The sequence below is a fragment of the Halichoerus grypus genome, chromosome 1 (assembly GCF_964656455.1).
Source record: "Halichoerus grypus chromosome 1, mHalGry1.hap1.1, whole genome shotgun sequence".
In the NCBI taxonomy this organism is placed as follows: Eukaryota; Metazoa; Chordata; class Mammalia; order Carnivora; family Phocidae; genus Halichoerus; species Halichoerus grypus.
In genome coordinates, this window is record NC_135712.1 from 1080164 (window position 1) to 1092768 (window position 12605).

The following is a 12605-nucleotide window of genomic DNA, read 5'->3' on the forward strand; positions in this document are numbered from 1 at the left end:
TAGTTTTCTACAGCTGTATAACAAACTGAGCAACTTAAAATTTACATTTATTATCTCGCAGTTTCTGTGAGTTAAGAGTCTGAGCAGGCTTACCTAGGTTTCCCGCCCAGGGTCTCACAAGGCTGCAATCATGGCGTTGACCAGGCTATGTTCTCATTAGAAGCCTTAAGTGGTGGAAGAATTCCCTTCCAAGCTCACTTGGGTTATTGGTAGAGGTTGTTTCCTTTGCTGTAGGACTGAGCGCCCCTGCTTCTTACTGGCTATCCCTGAAGGTCACCCTCAGCTTCTAGAGGTCACCTGAAGTTCTTGCCATGGGGGCTTCCCCAACATAGCTGCTTACTCAAGCCACCAAAGAGAGTCTCTAAATGAGTTTCTAGCAAAATGGAATTTAATATAACGTAACATAATCAAGGAAGTGACATTCCATTACTTTTCCATATTCTATTGGTTAGAAACAAGTCCTACTTCAATAGGAAAAGATTATACAAAGGCATGAATCATGGGGATCATGGTGGGGCCATCGTCATACAGTCATACAGTCTGTCCACTATACCTAGTCTCCCAGGGCAGAGCCCAGGCAAAGGAGGGAAACATCTGCTTGCATCTGAAGGCTCTTCTCATCAACTGACTACCCATAAACAAAACTGAACCCTGCTCTCTCTACACAGCTGGAGCAGAATGGTGCTGTAAGAAGTGAAGGGAGAGTTCACCATGAGTCAGAGTTAACATAGAGAATTTAAGCAGGGAGGTGGGAACTGTGCCAGCCCTGAAGGATAGTTAAGACTTAGATCCCTGGAAAGGAATAAGAAAGGGAGGCTAGAATAAGGACAGCTAGAGAGACAGAATTCCCAAGGTGGGTTCTGAAGAGAGTAAGTAGGATGGTTTGTTCACAACAAATATAAACCAACATATTGGTAGTTTCACATTCTAGTCAGTCCCCTGATGACCAACCTACCTATAGACCTTGCACACTTGTAAAACTTCAAACAAGACCTAGAGAGGAACACGGTTTGAGTTTTGGCTAACTGTGCAGTACTGACAACAATTAACCTCCATAGTTTGGTAAATGTTACTAATATTTGTCCCGAGCTTCTGGGACATGGAAGACTCAACCTCCCTGCTCCATTGGAAACTAAGTATGGCCAGAAAGACTCCTCCTGGCCAACAAAATGTGAAAAGAATGGTACTGCAACCCTTCTACAGTGGTAACTGCTGGTGTAAGAATCTCCATATTCTAAAAGGGTCCAGATCCAGAATATTTAAGAATCAATTTTGCCAAACTTCCAAGGAACAAAAATCCTTCCCTTTCAGAAACTATTACAGGGAAGATGAAGCATCACCATGATACCAAATCTGAATAAGGGCAATACAAGAAAAGATTAATATTGGTCAATACTTCTCACGAAAATATATGCCAAAACTGTAAATCAAATATTACCATATTGGATCCAATAATAATTTTTAAAATAGTCTGTCATGACAAAGTAACGTTTATCCCAAGAAATCAATGATGGCTTAAAATTAAAAGATTAAAATACTTCATCTCAGTCACTATTTTTTTTCTTTTTCTTTTATTTTATAAAGATTTTATTTATTTATTTGACAGAGAGAGAGAGAGAGAGCACCAGCAGGGGGAGCAGCAGGCAGAGGGAGAGGGAGAAGCAGGCTCTCCCGCTGAGTAGGGAGCCCCATGCGGGGCAATCCCAGGACCCCGGGATCATGACCTAAGCCAAAGGCAGACGTTTAACTAACTGAGCCACCCAGATGCCCCATCAGTCACAATTTAAAAAAGAAAAAACATAAAATCATCTAAGTAGGTAAAGAAAATCATTTGTTAACATTCAAAATCTATTAATGGTGTTTTTAAAATCTTTTATCAAACTATTAGCAGAGGAGACCATCCTTAACCTAATAAAAGGAATCTACCAAAAAACAAGAGCAAACTTCATATTTAAGGCTCTAAAAGTATTGCCTTTAAAGTGTAAAACAGTATTAGCATAGCCTTATCATTCTATGCAACTTTGTCTAGTGTCCAAACAATGGAAATAAGACAAGAAATAAATAAAAGACTTAAAGCCTAGGAAGGAAGAAATGAAATTATCATTATTTACATGGAGAAATCAGAAACAGATCCACATGTTTGTAAATTTTGTATGTTTCAAAGGAAGCACTGCAAATCATTGGGGAAAGGATGCTATTCAATAAAAAGTACTGATACAATTGGTTATGCATTTGGAAAAGTTCTAAAATTATATCTCTACCTCATACCTCACACAAAAATAAGTTCCAAGTAGAATATAAAAAGGAAATATTCAATTTTTTATAAAGATGAGAATATCCTATGACCTTGGGGTAACAAAGAATTTCTTAAGTAAGACTCAATAACCACAAACCATAAGGAAAAGATTAATAAATTTGACTGCATTAAATTTAAAATCTGTTCATCAAAACAGCATTTTTAAAAGGATAAAAAAATAAGCATAAATAGAATCCAGAATATATAAAGGACTTCTAAAAAGCAATAAAAAGGACAACCCAGGTAACAAATGGCCAAACAATACACAAATACAATTTATAGAAGAGGAAACCTAAGTGGCCACTAAATGGATAAAAAATCCTCACACTTACTAGTAATCAAGAAAATGCAAATTAAACAGTGAGATATTTCATACCTAAGTTGACTAACAACAATTAAAACATCTGAAGATACAAGGGATTAGAGAGGCTGTGAAGAAATAAACCTTTGGAAAATACTTTGACAACAGCTCTGAGACTGGAATTGGCCCATCCTATGGCCCCTACAATCCCACCTGTACATGTAGACCTGAGTGCCCAGCACAGAGGAAAGGTGGGCCAGCAGGAAGTGGCAGTAAGCAAGGGTAGAGACTAAACAGACTGCTAGAAGAAAGACTTCAGATGGGAGTTAGGCCAGGAAAGAGTATTAAAGGCCAGTCTGGCCAGGAGATGAAAGTAAGCATCAGAACCATGTTTACCTGGGGCAACTTCCTCCCAACAGCATCTAAATCATTTTGTGTTCTACTGCCTATCTGATCATGTAATTTCCTCTTTAAACTTCGCCAGCTAAAACTTTCTAGAACAGTTCCAACTTGTATCAGGTTCCTATAGCTGCTCTAACAAATGTCTACAAATTTAGTGGCTTAACATAACAGAAATTAATTATCTTTCAGTTCTGGAGGTCAGAAGTCAGACACAAGGTCTTACTGGGCTAGAATCAAGGTATAGGCAGGGCTGTGTTCCCTTCAAGAGGCTCTGGGTGAGTATCCATTTTCCCACGTTTTCCTGCTTCTAGAGCTTGCCCACATTCCTTGTCTTGTAACCCCTTCCATCTTCTAAGCCAGCAATGACGGGTACTCTTCCTCATTTCACATCACTCTGACACTAGCTCTTCTGCCTCCCTCTTCCATATTTAAGGACCCTTGTGATTAGTTTGGGCCCACACAGGGAAATCCAGAATAATCTCCTTGTTTTAAAATCAGCTGAGTAGCAACTTTCATTTCATCTATTACCTCAAATTCTCCTTGCCATGTAACATAACATATTCATAGGTTCTGGGGATTAGAATGTGGAGAGCTTTGGGAGACCATTATTCTGCCTGCCACACCACCTCCAGTCAACTCTCCCCCACCCTCTGAGTTCCAACACTTTCATAATGCCATCCACGCCTTCACCACCACACACTCTGTTCTCCAGTCACATCAACCTTCTGGTCTTTTTGTAATCGATTTTAGACCCATCCATGCCCAATTACAATTCGCCCTTCAGGTCTCAGCCCAAGGCCACCTCCTTTCTGAAGGCTTCCCTGATTCCCAGCATAAATGAATTACCCCACTTCAACACACCAACCCAATTTTCTGTGTATCCGAATTGCAGCACTCAGTGTGGCCCCCTGTAACCATCAATTTACATGTCCTTTTGTCAGTCCAAAGTAGAGTCCTTCCATGATAAATACTATGTCTCCTTCCCCGTGTGGGTTTTCAAATCACAGCAGAGGGCCAGGCAAAGAGTGGGCACTCAGAGAGTATTTCTGAAGTTTAGAGGAGGGAGAAAGAAGCTGCCCTGGGTTTCCCTCAACAAAAGAGGTTACTCTTTCACAGAGTAATGTGAGTTAAGTGCACAGCTGATGGGGCCAAAGAACTAGTTCAGATGCTCACAGCAAAAACACCTTAACAATTCACTGCATAGTTTGATGCACAATTTACAATCATGTGGAAGAATCTCTGTACCCATTATTTCTTATTGCTAACCTGTGGGGCAATTCTAAAGGAACTGACAAAATTAACCTCAAGAGAATAAAGAATTTATCTAAAATGATTTACGAAGATTTCCTCAAAATTATAGAAAAGAGAGTAGATGTTGCTCCAACATAGCAGAAATGCCTGACAACTGACGACTGCCCAACAGCCCTACCACATACACAGAGGGTTCCAGTCCCTCTCTGGGAAGGCTGGAAAGCACCACATGAGTGTGAGGGGTGCTACAACTGACCTTGTTTAGGGAAAAACAAATTGCCTCTATGTACAAATATATGTATATATTAAAATAAAGTGTACATTTTTAAGAGGGTGGTTGTTTAAGGAAACAGGACCCCATTTAATTTCAATGATTTGTTACTTGATGTCCATACTCCAGCAAGAAAATTCCCACATGCTGAGAAGACTAAGTGAGGGAAAGGAAATGTTGAGTCGACACAATTATCCACTTGAAAAAAAGACACAACAACATGGCTTGAGTTTTTAAAAGAAATGCTTCCATTCAGACTCAATAGAACTTCCCTGTTCAACTGTTCAACTTTTCTTTAAATGTGTAAATTTTGAAAATGATTTTATTTTTTTAATTTGAATTCAATTAGTCAACACATAGTACATCATTAGTTTCAGATATAGTGTTCAACAATTCATAAGTTGCGGATAACACCCAGGGCTCATCACCTCACGTGAACAGACTCCAAAAAACCCTCTCACACTGGAAAGGAAATTTAAGACGAAGAAACTGAAATAGAGGACATGTGTTCAGCACCATGGACAGTGGGCACACAACCTGCTTGTAGGAGCCCCAGCTACCAGGGCTGAGAGCTCAGAGATATCCGGGCTGCCCCCAAATCTACAGTATTCATTGTAATGTTTAAGTTGGGACTGATTCGAATACATTAGTGGGTATTTTTCTTTGTTCTGTCCAAAAAGGACCAGCCTCCACCGAAGGGATGTACAATTCCCATCTACCAAGATCTGCTTCAGTGATCTCTTTTACAGTAAAGCCCTGAGGTTTCTGTGAAAATAGGAATGACTTTGCCATTGACACATGGCAACCAGTCCAGAAACTGGCTACACCTCCAGAAATGAAACCGTTCAAACTGAAACACAACATCCAGCCTTGAATGGCTAAATTGTTTCAAGGACCTCACAACACAGCATGCTCTCAGCCTCCCTCCAACAACAGGAAAAAAGATAACTTCCTTTTAAACATCTGGCAAAATGAACCCATGTGTTGAAATTTTCACATAATTACCTTAAAAATATAATCACAAAGTTGTACATTTTCTCCAACGCTGAGTATTAATAAAGATATCTGGAAAAGTGATATTCTGAGGTCCAATATCACCACTAATCAGCACTACCTATAGCAACACCAGTCACATAGCCCTGAATTCTACACAGGATGCCCAATCTTTTCAGTTATAAGGACAACTTTCCTCCTTTTACCATCAAAGCTTTTTCAAAACCTTAAAATATTGAGTATCAGCTAACTAAGAATATAATGAAGTTATATAAGTTCTGGAACACTTGCAATGAACTTGCACTGTATAGACAACAGCATCTACATACCAGGGAAAGATAACAATGCTCACAACAGCAGTGCTCTAAGACATCCGTGGGTCAGTGAGTGCACCTGCCTCTGAAGACCCCTTGGCTTCTGATGGCTCTCCAAGTCTGAAAACACCCCCCACCGCTTCTCCAGCTCCCCTGATGGGAGGATCAGTGAGGTCTTCTCAGTTCCCGTCCGCCGTCCCTCCGGAGTGCCACTGTTCTGCAAACAGTCTCTCTGGCCAGAACGGGTGTCTCTGAGACATCTGAAGGAGATGCGTTGTTCTTGCGCAGGAGGGGCTGGGAATCAGTTCTCTTCAGCGGGGACGCACACTTGCAAACCTCCTTTGATCCCAACATCTAAGCCAAATCCAAAACACAGACAAGGGCGACGCTTCACCCTGACCGCAAGTTAAATTCCGGGAGGACCGGCGGGGGCCCGTGCCACAGTCTGGGCACCACCCCACCTCGTCCCAGGGCTCCGTGGCGGCCGCGCTGCCCTACTACTCCTGGCGAGTCACGCCGGGAACCCCCGCCAACGACAGAGCCGTTGGCTCACAGCAGAACCGAGGAGGCCCCGACGTCCACGCTGCCTTGAGGGCAGGCAGGAGGCGGAGGCCAGCCTGAGCCACCTGAGCACCGCGCGCTGCGGACTGCCGAATTTGTAAGCACGGACTGCACGCCAGGAGGAGGAAGCCGCAAGAAGGAAACCAGACGCTCAGCAGACGGCACCTGCGGAGCAGGACACCGGCGGGACCGGGGGCAGAAGCGGGCACGTGCGCTCGGCCTGCTCGGCGGCCACCGCGGCTGCGGACCCGCGCCACGCGGAGGGAGGACCCTGCCCGGCCTGCCCGCGACCCCAGCCCACACCGAACACGCTCCCCGAAGCGCAGAGCAGCGGGCGGCAGGTGTTTGCCGACCAGCACCACCGACCTGAACTCCGCTCCCGGAGCACCGTTCCTGCCTCTAACTTCGGGACCTGGGGGGCGGGCGGCCGGACGCGGCCGGGGGTCCGCGCCCCGCTCAGCTGGCCCGCGAGCCCGCGCGGCCCGGGGGCGGAGGGCGGCCGAGGCCGTGGGCGCCCCCGGGGCGGCGGGGCGGACGCGCGGACCCCCGGCTCCGGGCCCGCGAACCCGCCCGCAGCCGCGCACCAACTTGGTGGGGCCCCCGCGGGTCTCTCGGGCCCTCCCGCCCGGCCGGCGCCAGACGCGCGCCCCCCAGCCCCGGGAGCCCCGCGGGCAAAGTTAGCGGGGCTCCCCGGCCCCGGCCCGGCCCCTCGCTCAGGCCCCGGGCTGCGACCCCAGTCCCTGCCCCCGACCCCGATCTCCGGCCCTGACCCCGGCTCGAGCCCTGGACCCGGGCCAGGACCCCCGCCCCCGGTCCCGCCCGCGACCACTCACCTGTCCGCGGAGGAGGGCGTGCCCGCCGGCTGGCCGGGCCGGAGCCCGGGGTGGGGCCGGGATGGGGGGGGAGCGGGTGACGACGGGGCGTTCGAGGCGGCGACGGAGCCTGAGGCGACCGAGTCTGAGGCGACTGAGGCGGCGGTAGCTGCTCCTCGCGCTCCAGCCGAGGCGCTGCGCGCGGCGCGGGCCCGCCCCCTCTGCGCTGCTGACCAATCCCGCGCCGCCCGCCGCCGCTGGCCCCGCCCCCCGCCCAAGTACTGGGCCTCGCGAAAGCGGGCGCAGCGGGCCAATCGAACGGAGGAACAGCGACGGATGAGGCCAATCGGAACCCGGGAAGCTCTATGGAAAGAAACCAATTAGCGTCGCGGGGGGTGGGAAGGAGGTGGTGAAGCAAGACCAATGGTGATGGGGGCGTGACGGAAATTAGGGCGGGGTCTTGGGCGTGCGAGTCACTGGTCGTGGGCGGGGCCACGAGCCTGTCACTGGGCAGGGACGGCACCAGACTTGAGGCAGAGCCCAAGGTGGGGCGGGGCCATAAATGAATGGGGGCGGGGTCTCGGGCGAAAGGGTCATTGGCTGGGGCGGGGGCAGGGGCGGGACCACAAGTGGGCGGGTCCTAGAACTGGGGCGAGGCCACAAATGGGGCAGGGTAAGAGGCGGGCTAGTAGCCGGGGGCGTGGCCTGGGGGCTCCGTGGTAGGTGGAGGTGAAGCAGGGCCACAGGGGGCGGGGAGGGGACGGGTCACTGGCTGGGGGCGTGGCCTGGGGCGGTTCCTGGGAGGGGCAGAGGCAAGCCCTGGGAAGGGAAGAGATATGGGATGGGAGGGGCAAGTCCCCGGAGCGTCGGGGGCGTGGCCTGGGCTGGGACCGTGAAGACGGAGGCGGGGCCAAAGGTGGGGGTGGGAAGGGCGGGTCCCTGGAGGGAAAGGGGTGGGGCGTTGGCCGGGCGCGTCCCAGGGCTAGGGGAGGGTTGGGAGGGCGGGGAGGGGAGAGGGAAGGTGAGGGGCGGTAACTTGCCGTGGGCGTGGCCTGTGGCGGGGACGGGTCACTAACCGGGGAGTGGCCTGGTTGGTCTCGGCCGTGGGACCGGCCCAGTGGACCTGGGCCCTCCGCGGCCGGCGCCCTCCCCCTCCTCCCTCCGCAAGTCTCGGAGGCGCTGGGCAGGGGTCCTGTAGCAGTCAACATAGCGGGCAGTCTCCCGGCCTGCGGGGCCTGGTCCTGAGACTCCGGCCCTCTCGGTCCGCAGGCCTTGCTCAAGTCGCCCCGCCCCGGGCGAGCCTGCCCAGCACCTGTCCCCGCCCCTCAGCAGGTGCCCGCTTTCCTGCCGGCCGTGGAATCCATGCGCCAGTCTGTGGGTCCCGACGCCCCGGATGCGGCTGCGCTTCTGCCTCGACGTTCGCAGGTGCGTGGGTCAACACACCTGCCCGCAGGTGACCCAGGAAGGTGACCAAGACCGCCTGAAGAGCCCCTAGGCTGTCCTCAGGGGACACAGTGCCTCACCTGTTTTTGCTTTATTACCCTTTCTTGCACACCTCCTGGCCTTCGCTCTGCTTTGTGTTACGGTCGCTTTCGTGCAGCTGAACCCTTGTGTCTCATCTGTGCATTTGGGGCCTGTTTTTAGCAGATTATTTCTTCCAGTGCAGCATCGCACAGCATGAGCCAGATCACAGGCACCGCGGCGACCCCCGACTGCGCAGGAGTGACCCGCGGGGCAGCCAGGCCTACAGGGGTCCTGGACTCCCTACCCCGCACCCCTCGGGGAGCCACGGGAAGGAACTCTGCCTCGCTCGGCCTCCTTGGGCCTCCTTAGCACCGGGAGGGATCAGCTGGCTGCCAGGGCAGGGACTGGGGGATGGGCCTGGGGATGCAGCTGTGACGCTGGGCGCCCGTATTGGTACCCTTTGCCCCTAGCCTGGGGCAAGAGGCACTTCCCAGGCTTCTCCTTTGTGAACCCTACTCCTTCGTGGGCCACTGGAAGCCCACCCACTGAAAGGTCACCATTATGACCACTTCTTTTTGTAGGATCCTCGCCCCCGTACACAAAGGACCCCTCCGGCATTCAGAGACAGGCGAGGCTGGGCAACACTCAGACACAGGGCAGCAGTCCATACAAGCATGGGGGGGTCAGGAAGAGCTGTGTCTCATTTGTCTTCACATGTCACTTGTGTATTCAAAGACCGCCTTTTAAAAAGAAAAGGCCCCAGACTTCAGGGTGAGAGGGACTGTAGGTGGGGTCCACCCAGAAGGGCGGGAGCACTGGGGAGAGCAAGAACACAAAGAGCATCTGGGTCATGAGTCCTTCCAAAGAAAGGGGTCACAGAGGCAAGGGCCACCCCAGCAGTGTGGACAGCAGCTGTCACTTGGAGCAGAGAGACATGCTTAACCATGTGCTCTGGGAGGACCGCTCCAGGGGTAGGAAGGCAGAGGAGGCGGAAGCCCTGGCTGGATCTCACAGTCGGGGTGAGGGAGCACGGTGCCGGGAAGTGAGCAAGAAGGAACAGTGGCAGAGCCTCCCGCAGGACGGCGACCCAGAGACCAGGGTTGCAAAGATTTATCACGTCCGGACTCCTTGGCTCTGGCCATCTCCCTCACCTTGACTCTGTGGGCAGAGAGGATGGAAGGACCCTGGGGTCTCTGCTCCCAAGGCCAGAGCACCTTCAGTCCACCCCCGCGATTACAGGCTGCCAGCCTCCCACTTCCCCATCCTCTCCAGGGGCGCTCGTCCCCTCAGCTGCCTTCATTGCCTCCTGAAAGACACAGTTAGTCATTAGGGAATTAATGATAGTGTTTTCGGGAGAGCATGTTGGACCCTAACAACTTTCAATTATTTCCAGTTCCTGCCAGCCCTGGGAGGAAAAAAGCAGCTCATCTCGTGCCTCCGCCCTTGACACACAAGACAATCCACGTCTGTGGTGTATTATCATATGTTAGCAGATCTCTGAGAGCCAAACTGCAGACCATAGCAGCTGGGCCGGGGCCTGGAGCAGGCCTGGGCTCCTCCCCCTGAGCAGGACCAGGCTGCCTCGAATTCCCCACACACTGTGCTCCCTGCACTTCCCCCTTCATTAGCACCGTGTGTGCCGTTCACCACCCTCTCAATCGCTGTCACTGCGGTCCTTCCCGTGAGAAGTGCACCCAGGGGCCCACATTTATAAATAACTCCATGGTGTCTTGTTGGGGGATGCAGGGAGCAGGGAGAGAAGGAGGCTTGTAATTATCATCTGCTTGGAATGATGTCAGACCAAGCCCTGGGAAGCCTCAGAGTGCCCGGCCTTCCTGATCGTCACTCGCATCCCCAGCACCAGAGAGTCGAGGGCGGCCTCATTATCTCTCCAGAGCATGGCGGGTGGGGGCAAGCAGCCTTCCCGGCTCCATATTAGGTGGCTAACAGGGTCAGGAAGAGAGTTGCGCAGAAAGCAGTCCCAGTGGCCAACAGCGTCTGAGTCTTCCGGGGGGAGCGCAGGCTCCAGGGCGTGACCGCACGTGGCACCCAGCACCCGCGGCTACGGAGGCCCCTCACCTGCTATGTCTGGTGTGGCGTGCGGGTGTCTGCAGGCCCGTGGGAAGACTTTGCCTCCACTCTGGGCCTGCTTTCTGCAGGGAGAACTCGCATTGTCATCTCAGCCACCCCTTGCGCTCAGCCTAAAACACAAGGACGCTACCCGGTGACAAGTCGGCAGCCTAGGGAACCAGCATTGCTGTTAAAACCCCCTTCACAAAATGCTGAGGCAGGGCCACACCGCCGGGGGCTGGTCCGCACGGCTGCCGCCGTCTTGTCATAAAGCACAGCCTGGGGGGCGGCAGGGCTGGGTCAGCTGGGCTCAAAGGAGATTCTATGATGGCCAGAGTGGTGGAGTGAAAATCGGAAAGCGAATAAACCAGTCTCCGCACCAGCTGCCCTGGTCAGGGAAATACACCCAATGCTGCAGATGTAGGTTCCTCCCTTGTGATGTGGGGATCAAAAGCTGTGCACCTGACCTTTCTTACCTGGTTGCTATTTTATGAGGTGAGGCGATCAAGGGGGCTCCTCTCGATCAAGGGGGCTCCTCTCGTGCCCCCTGGCTAAAGGAGCAGCTCCTAACCAGTCACGGGCCTCGTCCCTGGCCTGTGACTGGGGCGGGGGTGGGAGGAGGTGAGGTTGCCCCTGCGCAGAGGCAAAGTGCTAGCCAACCGGGCTTCCGAGGTGCCCCTGCCTGGATGATGGTGACGGCTGGAAATGCGCTCCAGAAGGAGAGGTGAGCACGCATGGAGCCTCCAAGACAGACGTGCAGGAAGAGGAGAGAGAGAGAAGCATGCCCATTAACAGCGCTGCAGCCCACCAGGACTCACAGACACTCTCTCCTTTGGGGCTGGCAAACTGACCCATACTCTACAGCTGCCCTGCGTCCTGCGCCTGTCCTGGAACCCCATGCTGCCCGCTCTGCATTCCCGTTTAGCCGGGCTCACCTGGACAACAGCCAGCAGACTGCTCTGTGGGTATGAGGGGCTGGGGGACAGCAAAAGCTGTCCTTATGGTGGACACAGAAAGCTAGCCGCATGCTGAGAAGTTGGGCTCAAACCACGCATGGTGGCCGTGGCTCTGACCCCAAAGGATAAACATGCTGGGGGTGAGCAGAAGTCCTGCTTGCACCTGCCGGGACACTGGCTGCCCTGGTGCAGCTCCCTGCTTTTAGCCTGTGACAGGCATGGTTGTACTCCAGGGTCTGCTTGTGGATGGGGGCCTGGGTTTCGTCCAGAGTGTTGTTATCATCCCCAGGGGACTGGAGTCAGTGGCCTATGTCCTCTCGGCCCTTCACATGAAAAAGCAAGTGAGTCACAGCTGCCCTTGACTGCCCCATCTCCCAGTTCAGACAGCAGGCTCTGGAGCCGATGCACCACTGCCAACAGGGAGAGAGAGAGCGGAGCCCGAGCCAGAGAGGGGGACGGAGCCCGAGCCAGAGAGGGGGACGGAGGCAGAGCCAGAGAGGGGGACAGGGACAGAGCCAGAGAGGGGGACGGAGCTTGAGACAGAGAGGAGGATGGGGCTCGAGACAGAGAGGGGGACGGAGGCAGAGCCAGAGAGGGGGATGAGGCCAAGATGAAGAGGGGGACAGAGCCTGAGCCAGAGAGGGGGATGGAGACAGAGCCAGAGAGGGGGACGGAGCCCGAGACAGAGGGGGATGGAGCCAGAGCCAGAGAGGGGGACAGAGCCTGAGACAGAGGGGGGGACAGAGGCAGAACCAGAGAGGGGGACGGAGGCAGAGCCAGAGAGGGGGACAGGGACAGAGCCAGAGAGGGGGACGGAGCTTGAGACAGAGAGGAGGATGGGGCTCGAGACAGAGAGGGGGACGGAGGCAGAGCCAGAGAGGGGGATGAGGCCGAGATGGAGAGGGGGATGGAGC

General features: G+C 53.1%; 1 protein-coding gene across 9 annotated transcripts in view; it reads right to left on the reverse strand.

The window, feature by feature from the left end:
- Nucleotides 1-7288, reverse strand: part of PCBP3 (poly(rC) binding protein 3) — a 265376-nt gene extending 258088 nt beyond the window's left edge. For 8 of the 9 annotated variants that reach the window (XM_078062189.1, XM_078061455.1, XM_078061843.1 and 5 more), the window contains exon 1: nt 7223-7288. The gene's annotated coding sequence lies outside the window, so the exon portion shown is untranslated. The remainder of the gene's footprint in view (nt 1-7222) is intronic. The other variant, XM_078059856.1, reaches the window with a different exon arrangement.
- Nucleotides 7289-12605: the final 5317 nt, after the last annotated feature.